Source organism: Eleginops maclovinus, chromosome 5 (genome assembly GCF_036324505.1).
Source record: "Eleginops maclovinus isolate JMC-PN-2008 ecotype Puerto Natales chromosome 5, JC_Emac_rtc_rv5, whole genome shotgun sequence".
NCBI lineage: Eukaryota > Metazoa > Chordata > Actinopteri > Perciformes > Eleginopidae > Eleginops > Eleginops maclovinus.
The window spans coordinates 26,031,677-26,044,039 of record NC_086353.1 but is presented as its reverse complement, the minus strand read 5'-3'; the positions used below and the strand labels follow the sequence as shown (position 1 = coordinate 26,044,039).

Genomic DNA, 12,363 nt, shown 5'->3' with positions numbered 1-12,363 from the left:
ACTCCGACTAGCAGACTTTAAACCGCGTCATTAATTAATATGAGTTATCGTTTTTAGTTGTAACCTCTCAGCTTTCTAGTTTCAGTTAATAAATGCTCAGATATGCTACCACCAAATTAAATTTTGTGAATGATATTTAGAATAAATCAGTATAATTAAGAAATGATATTTGTGAATAATATTTAGAATCAGTATAATTAAGCAATATAGCGCTCGTGTTCGTGAGAAGGATGTCCACCGACTGTCTCACGAACACAAGCGCTATATTGCTTAATTATACTGATGATGCTAGTGGTGTCTGTACTGGATGGGTTAAGGAAGGTGAGGGTATCCCATGAGTTATGGAAAGGGTGCCTGAAAACAAGTAATATGAAGGTGTAGAAAAATATTGTTTATAGAAAGAAAATGTGGTGAAAGAAATATGATATTGATGAGTTTATCTGAACAATTGTAATTATATTTATTACTGAGTTTATTCTTTTCATCTTTTAGGGTCTACCTGATGACAATTGTAGCCATTTTGTGCTCTGTTATTTGTGTATTTATTTTGTATGTTGAATGAAGTGGACTTGTAAGTTGTGTACTTTTTTTTGTGGAAATCGTCAGAGAATCATTCAACATTATCAAAGTAGTCACAGACATTATGGAAGAAATTGTCCTTTACCCTGCATATACAATGACTGTGCACAGTATTTCAGATCTAAAAAATCTCTGCAGGTCCACTTGAAAGAGCATGGGCTCATTGGGCAGAGTAGTGGGCTTGTTGAATTTAAAGTTAAATGCTTGTTGTGTGACTTGAAAGAATCAGTGAGCCTAAAAAAATATATTGCTCACCTTGGGAAACATCTGAGGAATAGGGAAACTGTTATCTGTCCTTTTAACCATTGTCTTTTCAAATCAACAGTTTATTCTAGTTTTACATCACACAAGTCTCGTTGTCACCAACATTCTACTTTAAAAGACTTAAAACCCGAAATTACTGTCCAAGGTTGTGAAATTGAGGAATTAACAGAATGTGAAACAGCTGAAACGCATTCAGATGTTGATGACAATGATTTTCATGTGTTACTTGATAATTCAGATATTCAACCAGAACACCTTGACATCACTCAAAAAATTCAGGAAAGGCTAGCATCATTACTTCTGCGAATGCAAGCAGTTCTGCATGTTTCCAAAGTAGCCACAAATGAAATAGTCAGTGAAATTTATGACATCGGTGTTTTGATTGGCGAACTAACTGAGTATACAGTAAAGGATGTCCTAAAGCAGCACAGTTGTAATATTGATGAAAATACTATAACTTTAGTAACAGATGCCTTACACAGCCTCAGTCCACTTGGCCCTATTTCCCAGAGTGGGTGTTTGGGATCAGATTATAAAAGATTGTCTTATTTCAAAGAAAAATTTGGTGTGATAGAGCCAGTTGAATATGTTTTGGATTTGCCATTAAAGAAAACGTTTGTTTATGTCCCAATTCTAAAAACATTGCAAAAATTGTTAAGTAGAGGGGATGTTATTGACAAGATTTTGGAAGACACGAGTACAGACTCCCAAACTGGCCATTACAGGACCGTATTTGATGGATCATATTCGAAAGAGAACCCACTTCTGTCTGGGGAGGATAAAAGTATTTCTTTAGGTCTGTATATTGATGACTTTGAAGTCTGTAACCCTTTAGGCACTTCAAGAAAAAAGCATAAATTGTGTGCAGTATACTGGGTGATTGCAAATTTACCTGCTAGGTACAGATCATCATTGTCTAGCATATACCTTGCTCTGTTATGTAGAAGTGTTGATGTTAAGACATTTGGATACGAGAGGATTCTTGAACCACTTTTAAGAGATATCAAACTTTTTGAAAATCAAGGGATTTTCATTAGCAGATTGGGAACCAGTATTAGGGGTACAGTGCTGTATGTGTCATCTGATAATTTGGGAGCACATTCACTTAGTGGTTTTCAGGAGTCATTTATTGTTGACAAGTTTTGTCGTTTTTGTTTAGTCAGCCGTAGTGACTTGCAGAGTTGTTCTGTGCAAAGGTCATCATTCTTATTGAGAACCAAAGAATCCTTCAATGAGAAAGTTTCCAGGCTGAGGGAGAATGAACACTTGACAAACGTTGATGGAGTGAAAAGAGACTGTGTATTAAACAAATTATCTTACTTTCATTGTATAACAGGGTTTCCCCCTGACTTTTTGCATGACCTTCTAGAAGGTATTGTTCCTCTCGAGCTGTGTTTGTGTTTAAAAAAACTAATTAGACAGAAATACTTTACATTGGATTATTTGAATAATGTTGTACAGCGTTTCCCGTATAAATTTTCAGACAGAACTAACCGTCCACAGAAATTTTCAGAGAAAGTGCTTTTGAGAGAAACTATTGGAGGCAACGGCCATGAGAATTGGACTCTTTTGAGGTTGTTGCCTTTATTCATAGGTGATGTCGTTCCAGAAAATGATGATGCATGGTCTGTTATTCTGGAGCTTAAAGACATTGTGGAACTTTTGGCATCATCCTCCTTTTCAGAGGAAAGCTTGTGTTACCTTGATGCCAAAATAAGTGAACACAGGAAACTATTGCGAAATGTGTTTCCAGACTTGAGACTGAAACCCAAACACCATTTCCTTGAACACTACACTCATTTAATCCGCTGCTTTGGACCACTTGTAGATGTTTGGACGCTACGGTTTGAAGCGAAACATAGCTATTTCAAGAAAGTGGTTCATGACGTCAAAAACTTCAAAAACATTCTATTAACTCTTTCTCTCAGACATGAGCTTATGATGGCATACAACCTGGAAATGCCCTGCTTGTTTAAACCAACAGTGGAAGTACAAGGAGTAGCAAATGTTTCTCTGGACATTCTGGACTCTACCATTAAGCAAATTATTGAGAACAAATGTGGAACTCTGAACAGTGTATCTCTGGCCACAACTGCTTACATACATGGAACTAGATATACCAGGGGAATGTTTGTGTCAGTGGGAAGTACAAGTGGACTTCCTGATTTTTGGAAGATTGTGCATGTGTTGCTTGTATGCAACAAGCTATTCTTTCTTCTTGAATATTTCTCAGCCTGGTATTTGGAGCACCTACGGTGTTACGAAGCAGGGCCGGGGTGGGCCATTTTCTCAGTCCGGGAATTTAATTCAAATTCAGGCCACTCTGATATGGAGGAGGAATTTGAGTCCATGAAAAGATAAAACAAACAAAAAACAATTATCTCTCAATGCTTTTTATTTGTTTTAAACAAAGGTATATAATACTTTGCGTCACTTTAACAATATATAATTCAAATTCAAATAAAATAAAGATAATGATAAAGAAGAAAAGTTATTTCAAAAATCAAACTGCACATACTGTATTTAAGATTAAAACAGCAACAGTTTCCTCGGCAAAGTGCTTGTCTTTGCGAATTCGTTAATGACAGTGTCATTGTCAATGGACATCAAAATGTCCTTTTCAACACACATGAGCATAAATGCATCAAGGAGTTCCTGCGACAGTGAGCTTCGTAGCCTGGTTTTCACACATTTTAAGGCAGAGAAGCTCCGCTCGCATGCAACCTGGGTGGTTGAAAGAGTCAAGAGAAACTTATAAGCCAACCCGATTACATGGTAAGCATCTGTGAGGAGGTTATATTGTGTGAGGATCAAGTAAACGCAGATAGCACAGTTTTTGCAAGAAGAGCATGTCCTGCTCTCCAGCTCAAATTCTGGCTCCATGTATGAAATTCCACTACCCTCCTCATCAGTCTGTGTGACCTCTCTTCCTGTCCTGACCACATAATCCTCCAGAGGAGACTTTTTCAGTCTCTCCCACTGGGATGCCAGGCTATACAGCTCGTCATGCAACCTGCTGACAGTCGCTCTGTCATCAAACCTCAATACACACTTGCTTAACTCTTGCAGTGCTGTACTGGGGATTCCGTTTTCCCTCAACTCAGCAAAGTTGTTTGGGTCAAGGCAAGCAAAATCTGAGGCAAGTGTTGCATTGGCTGCAAACCTCCTGTTGATACTGCCAGCAACTGTGTCCAGAATAACATTATGGACCTTGACCTCAAATGCAGTATAAGGTGAGACTGGTGGGTCATCTTCCTGGAGCTCTCCTGGCATTCTTTTCTTTTTTCTGAGTCGTTTTTCTGGGAGAGAACTCTCCACAACAAGTTCACTGTCTGCCTCTTCCAGTTTCTGGTTGGCCCAACTCACAAACACATCAGCTGCTCCTTTAACTCCCTCAAAGTCCCTGGCAAATGTTTTGAGGCTTTCCTCTGTCCCCTCAACCAAACGCTGAGCTGACAAAATATTCATCCCATGTGTCTGTAAATACTTGGATAGAGGGGAGGTGTGCCTGAAGATGCGGAGGAAAATCTGGGCTGTGAGTATAACCTCATATCTCAAAAGGGTTTCCACATGCCCCTTTGCTTTGGCCCTGACCACTGACTTCATAGTGTCATCCGCTTCAATTGCCACCAGGGTCAACAAGAGGTCAACATAGAGAGCATCCCTTGGATCGCCAAAGCTCCCAAACACCTTTGTAAGGGCCTGATCCTTAGCCCACCACCTTGTAGCTCCTATTGGAGCCAATTTCCGGTGACGTCTGTCCTCACTCATCTCCTCCCACTTTTGCATGCGTTTCCACGACTCCTTCAGAAACACTGCCACATCATTCAGAATGGAAAAAAGTGATGTGCTTTCAACCACACTGCCTGTTGTGTCTGTCAGAACAAGATTTAACACATGGGCATAACACCACATGTGAATCTGTGTAGGAGCCAGTTCAGAGAGCAATGCTGAGAACCCCTGATATTGGCCCTGCATATTGGCAGCACCATCAGTGGAGTTGCCCACACATGTGCCAATATCAATGCTGAGATCATCCAAAGTCTGTTTCAACAGGTCAGTGAAATGCTGACCTGTGGACTTCTCACAATCCACCACAGCAACCAGTCGCTCATGAATCACATCTGTCACATACCTTAGTATGACAGAACATTGGTCTGTGGATGACACATCCTGAGTAGTGTCTATCTGTACCGAAAACATGCCTGCCTCTCTGACCTCATCAGCGATTCTGCGTTTTATCAGCATTTTGAGTACATCCACCACTTTGTTGACTATGTCCTTGGAAAAAAGTGTCACAAGAGACCCTCTTCCTTTTCCCCCACTGTCATGGTGAATTTTGCTTTGCTCAATGCAACTGCTAATGTGTTGCTGAAGACAGGGATCATATCGGCCCAAAAGCAGTAGCAACTCTAAAAAGTTGCCATGATTGACTGCAGTGTTTTCTAGGGTGTAAGCAGCCTCTGCCTTATCCCCTCGATAACTAAGACCACATTTTCCAATGACTTTAACCACATCAACAATGCGTTCCATTACCTGGCGCTTCTGTTTAACTTTCTCATGATGTAAAGACATCTGTTTGCCTGCCAAAAGGCTGTTTACATTTGCATCTTTAGCCATCAGAAAGTAAGCATCTGCACAATTCCTATGTATCTTACTTTGTTCATGCTCTTCAATGCGCTGATGGATATGTTTCCATGCCTTCATACCACCCTTAATGAAGGGATTGTTTGTTTTAGCAGGTGGCGCAAATGCCAAACAAACAGAACAGTACAGTGATTCTGTTTTGTCACTGAAAGTCAACCATTTGCGGTTGGTGCCTTGTTTGTTGTAGAACACTTTGGCTACAGGGGGTGTTGTGGGCTGCTGAGGATGGAAACTAAAAAACATTTGTAGGTCTTGTCTCTGAGGACGAGAAAAATAATCAAATGCCTCCTCATCTATGCTATTGGCTGCCTGTGAGATCTCCTGCTGCACTCCTGCTGTTTCTAAGGTTCCTCGAGCCTCCCTCTCAGCATCCGACTCTCCTATATTATAGCAATTAGTCACATAGACAATTATTGATTAATTATTGATTGAAGTGATTACTTATTTCATTTGGGCTTATTTTGATGCATTTCAAGTAATTAGTTTGTTTTAAATCCTGCTACCTGTTTCCTCTGTGGTCCTGGCCTCTCCATGCCTACTGCATTCTCCTTCAGACTGCACCTGATCCTCTGAGGCTACAGAAAATGTTCATTAAGAGTTGTCTATGTTGCTAGAAAACATGACACACTTTATTTATCCTTTTATTCACTGATTAATTCATTTATTTATTTACTGTAATTGTGGTTGTGTTAAATGATTTGCATGATTTAGTCTACCACCCTACCATGGTTTTCTTCTCTATGCCAATATTTTACATCACAAATGTCTATCTTGACTAACTACAGTATCTTCCTCTACCTGGCCCTTCAGTAGTCGTGCCCTCCTTGGGATCATCAGTAGCACTGGAAGTGGTCTGCTGAGCTGTTGCTAGAAAACAATCGATAACAATAAAAAAATATATTTAATAGTGAGTTGATAACCACAGTGTGCGCGCCTCTGTGGAAATGCACGATATGACGGTGAGACGAAATAGGTTACAGTTGCAGAGGAGATAAGCGTGACAGCACATTTGAAACTGTTTGTCAAAAAATGGAAAAATGGAATGTAAAGCAAGTGTTCGGTTCGTTTACACACAGCAAGCACGGGACGTGAACATCTCTGCATCTGCATTCGTGCTCAGTCCGAAATGGATAGAAATCGACAAGAAAACAGATTCTTCCTTTCACATCAAAGCGTCGTGCCCGCGCGGTGTCCGGATAAGTGCTCATTGCAACTTGAAAATAGAACAGTCTATTCCCTGCACGGGTCTGAGCGGGCTCAGCTCACATTATAATAAATGGGAGGGGAAGGCTTGAACATGAAACATGATGCTGATTCCCGCGGATAGAACGCGCGTGCAGACTCTCCAGTAATTAAAAAAGGCAACTAAACACCCCAACGTGCTCGCGCTGCCCCTGTTCCTGCACACGCGAACCATGTACAATATTTGCATACAGCACTTCTAAATAATTATATTTATTTTAATTGCATGTTTGAGATGCATTTAATAACAAATATCAAACAACAAATGTGATCGTCCCTATTTAACATTGCGTTAGTAACCACATGTGCGCGCCTGTGGGAATGCAGGCTACAGTTGATGAGGAGATACAGTGTGATAAAGCGTTAAGCAATTGTTCATCAGAACTGGAATGTAAAGAAAGTGTTCGGTTCTTCTTTGAATATAGGAATACACTTCTAAATCATATAAATTGTGAGATTTTACATATTTAACAACAAAAGCAGTCAGATGACAGTTGAGTTGACATTGCAAACGTTCGCCACGTTATAGCCTATTTGATCAAATTCACAACCAGGCCTATTATCCATATCTCTCAGTAACCTACCAGCTTGTCTTGAGAACATATCTGTCAATTTGGCACATTTGGCTGCCACCTCCTGTCTTTTTTTAAGCTTAGCCCTCTCCGTTCCACCTGGCCTCTTTCTACCCTCCATCACTGACGCGCTCTGTTTCGCGCCGTTGTTATTTAAAAGACGAGCCGTGGGCCAAACCATCTGAAACATTTGGGAGGAGAGAATTCCCTTACATGGTAGAACCTATTTAATCTGCTGTGATGCAGCAGGCGGCTGCGCTGCAATGGTGAATTTATGCAGACTACAGTTGAATTGATATTAATGCAAGAATAAGGTAAGTGACAAAAATTAGTTACAACTATTTTCCCCATGGGCCAATCAGGCCAGGTCGATGGTTTGGGCCGGGAAAGGTCCCGGATAATACCATTGCCACCCCGGCATTGTTACGAAGTCTTCAAGAGAGTCCCTGCCCAACTGATGGTAGCTGAACCTGAAGAGTTGAACCATTACATTCCATTGTCAGCATACACTGTGAGAGGACGACATCTAATTTCCCTAAAGGCATTTCTTGTACATTAAGGTAAGCTTTTTTATTTATATACAGTGTATATATACAGTGTATATATATATATATATATATATATATATATATATAGTATCTCTCAGAATTGAGTACCCACCAGGCATTTTTCTAAATATCTTTATCTTTTGATGAGACAACACAAAGACACTTTGCTGCATTGTAAAGAAGTGTGTACATTCTGTAGTAAATAGTCTAAATTGTATGTCCCCTTACAGCTGGCAACGTTAATGAGTACACGCCTGTGAATATGTACCCAAAGTGTCAATATTTTGTGGCCACTATTATTTTCTTTTTTTTCACCATTAAAGTGTCATTTCTTCAGGGTTGTCCAATCAAAAGATAAAGATATTAGAAAAAAGCCAGGCGTCTACTCAAGTCTGTGAAATACTGTGTGTGTGTGTGAGAAGTTATTTCACATTATGGTTCAAGTTGGATTCATATCAGATCCGCAACCAAAATCGCACTCCAAAAACCTGATCATACAACAAGATGTACCCTTTATTTCCTTTTGGAGAAACTTGGAAAAGTGTGATGCCTTAATATGACCACGCTCAGTCTGTGAAATGATATGTTCTAATTATTTTTATTTTTAGACAGGTTCGTCATGCTGCTGCGCATCATTTTGAGAGAAGATGATATTAGAAAAGTTAACATTGAAAACTTGCCTGAGAATGTGGATGAGTTCTACTTAACCATAAAGACCAAACTTGGACTGGAGGGAGACTTCGTGCTTCAGTATCAAGACCCTGACTTTGGGAATGACCTGTGCAATTTAAGTTGCATGTCAGAACTTCCAAAAGAGAAAGCAACTTTGAAAGTGTGCACCAAGGTACGTGAATGTTACCACACAGACTCAACTTTAGACACAGCAAGTCTGTCATCATCTTCCCTTGAGGAGGGCCCTTCTGGTCTCAAAACCCGTCAGTTGCCTCAGCCATTTGTCATTTCTGCCTTTTCGTATGATGTGGAGTTAAAGCTGAAGCAAGGAAATGAAGCCTACAATAGAGATGGAACCCTTCTGGACATATCCAAAAACATGAAGTCTGACATTTTAGACAAATTAGCAGAAGCCATGTATGCGTACAATCCCTACCCCACACGTGAAGACTTTGATAATGTGGCCCAAGCTCTCGTTCAAAAACATCCTTGTCTGAAGGAACCTGGCTCTGACCGTGGGTGGTATTGCTGGAAGTTTAGCTTGCAATTCAAAATGGCCAACTTCCGCCAGAAGCTGCGAGTGGCCGGGTGCTCCGAAAGTCATGATCAATGCCCGTACCTCTGGACCACATTCAAAAAAACTCAAGAGGGCCAAAAAATCTGAAGTGAACTTTCTGCCAGGTAAGACACTGAAGACGGCATAGGCTATTATTACATTTGTAAAAAGGCATAGCCTGGGAGTGCGTTTACTTTCTCCTCACTTACTATTTCCCTTGTTTACGCACCCAAACCCATTCATTTTAATTTAGTTGAGCGCACCATTCCTCTCTTCTTGCCAGATTTTCCAGACGGGAAAGCCCAATGTGACCTTGAAATGGAGAGGTCTGCCTTGGTCGTTGAGATGAAGAAAAGAAAAATTGATTGGAAGCAAACTGGTAAAATGATGACGAGTACTTTTCCGTTGCGGAGAAAAGAAATAATTGAAGATGAGCCTTTTGTGGAACAAGTCAAAGAAAGGTGGCCAGCCTTGTTCACAGAACAGCAGGTAAAGAAAGACATGGTTTCTTAAATGAGATTTCGCTCTAGTTTTGATTATGTGAAGTGGGGTTATACAGGGGTTAAAGTTATCTGTTGCTACAGTGAAAATCAGTCAGTTGGTCACTATCAATCAGATTACTTTTTGTGCTTTAATCCCTGGATTATGAGGTATTTGCCCATAGTTAGTTAATTTCCTACAGTAGATGGCGGCCAGCACATCTGTTTGGAGAAATGGCAGGAGAACCAGTGTCAGAACCTTAGCCGTGCATAGCTGTGGACCAGGTCGGCAGTGAAATGTACTTCTGACATCTAAAATAATGGATATCAGATTATGCTATGTTTAGAATATCCACATCACCTTGCTGTCTGACTTGTATTCTGGTGCCTGTCTCGGCATCTCCAAACTGGGTGTGTTCTGACAAGGATATACTGTGAGGACTTCATTGGCTATGAATAAATACCTCCTACAACCGCACTAATTTGAGCTATGTTGTGAGGTTTGATGAATTGATTCAAAGTGTCCAGTTAAAGCACCAATTTACAAGCAGTCATTGTCATTTCTTTCCCCCTGACCCATGATCCGCAGATTGAAGCAGAATTTGCTCGGCTTACATCCGTTGACCTGAAGAGCTCCTTCTTCTCTGGGCTGGACCAGTACCTGACAAGGTTCCTTGAGCTGTACAAAGCCAAGAGTAGCATCGTGGGATTGACCAGGCTGATGAGCTGTCTTAATGATGATGTAAGTGTTCAAATGGTTCCATGCTTCTCACATTTCATGTTATCATCTTCGACACCATATACAGTCCAGGGAGGAACTTTCACTAATGTTTGAATTTGACAGCACTGTTCCCATTTGTGCTGCAATGTTCCCAGCCTGACCTGTACCTGATGTGTTCAGACTAAAGTTTGTTATGTATACATATGGCTCTCCCCGAGGTTATATTGATATTGAAGGACTGGCCTTGTTATAGGTTTTTATATACCTGGGTTTACATTTTGATACTGTATTTAAGTAATATTTTATCAGTTTACAAACAGATGGCGCTCGATATACATTAGGTGGTGTGCTGTTCATTTATTTATTCCTCTATTGAATTCAGAGCTCCACACAAACAAAGAGGACCATTGTTCTACTGGGCCTTCCCCACTTCCTTAAAGAAGATCCCTCACGTGTATTTAAGACAATACAGGTAAGAATACTTCAATGTCTTTATTCAAATGATCAGGAACAAGTTCATTTAAACTGGTCTTTAGGTTCTGCAAAGTGATACCTACTCAAGCATACTTAATAAATATGTTTTTGCCACCGCCAACAACACCCCACACCCTCAAACATCACTGCTCTACTCCACACCCTCACTCCACTACCCCTTTGCCAACACCACCCCACACACAAACATCACTCCAATACCGAGCCCCCACTGTGATTCCTCACGCCACACTCTCAAACCCCCCTGCCAGTGCCACCCCATGTCTTTCCACAAAGTATAATAGGACTTGTCACAAACCACGCTATTCTTCAATTCTAGACTATACCTCGTGCTATAGAGCGCTGATATCCCAAAAAATAGTTAAGCATTCAAGAGCAATGCCATTGCTCCTCACCATTGTCCAAAGGCAACAGTTTGGCAGTTTTATAAATTGTTTAAAGATCAATGTAAAAGCATTGTGCTTTAGAATAGACATGATGGAAGATATATCCTTGTAACATGGTTGTAGATGCCAACATTGAACTGGTCTTTAAGTAAGATATTTTTTGCTCTCTTTGAAATCTTGTCTAGGCCACAGATGATCAAGCCACGGTCTGTAAGGGTATGAAAGTCGGTGTTTTGATGGTGAAAGACGGAGAAGAGGACATTGCCACAGCAGTCGTCCTTGAGGAAGAAGTGATCTTGCCCGAAGTGAAGGACGTCCCTCATGCCATTGCCTTGCTAATGGGTCTTCTTTTTGCCCTCAACATAGACTATCCTAAAGAATTGAGGTATACATTTGAAGTTACTCAGAAGGTCCTGATGAACATCGGTGGAGGGCAGTGTTCTTCACTTGTCCATGGCTTGAGAAACAGACTCTTGCGAAAAACTTTGTAATATGGCATAAGACGTTTGAGCTCAACATGGTTAAACTCGGTTGGTTGAATTGTGCAAAAATCTTTTTTTGCTTGTTTGATTTTTAACAAGGTTTTTACCCGAGTAAGATAAGAAGACTGGTGTAAAATGTTCTCTCTGCATTGCCAAACGTCTAAAACTGTCAGATTTAATAATAGCGGTAAATTATCTTTTGTAATCACAATGGAATAAAAAAGACCCCAAGAAACAATTAGGCAATATCTGAGAAGGAGGTAAGAATGGCTGGTGGAATAAAGTTTCCCTGACTTGTAAATGTAAATGCATACACACACACACAAGCTTGAATGTTTTGAATGCTCAGCATCTAACCCCAGTGTGATATGACCGAAGGAGGTCTGTAGTTCTGTGTGAACCAAATGTTTGTCTGGTCAATAAAAAAGTAGTGTGATGCAAGCAAACACTAAAGACTTGTAGTGTGCTCTCTCTCTTATCACATCTGCAAATAACAGGCATCTTAGAACCTGAAGTGTGGATTCCTTTTTCATTGACCTTCAGTGCAGGGTAGAGCAATAGTATAATTTCAAATCATTTACAGTATTTTTTCAATTGACAAATTTCATTTTCAAGTATTTTTACATTTTATTACGTTTTTACTTAATGCCTAAAACTTAAAACTGTCATTAGGTTTGTAACAAGGTTTGTTTCTAGTGTTCCTTTCCTGTCCAAGATGAACAT

At 40.3% G+C, this 12,363-nt stretch overlaps 1 long non-coding RNA gene across 1 annotated transcript; it reads left to right on the top strand.

Moving 5' to 3' along the window:
- Positions 1-9,505: 9,505 nt before the first annotated feature.
- LOC134865245 (uncharacterized) lies at positions 9,506-12,080 on the top strand. Its single transcript, XR_010165916.1, has 4 exons — positions 9,506-9,569; positions 10,149-10,301; positions 10,663-10,752; positions 11,344-12,080. It is a non-coding gene; the product is annotated as an uncharacterized LOC134865245 (long non-coding RNA).
- The last annotated feature ends 283 nt before the right edge of the window (positions 12,081-12,363 follow it).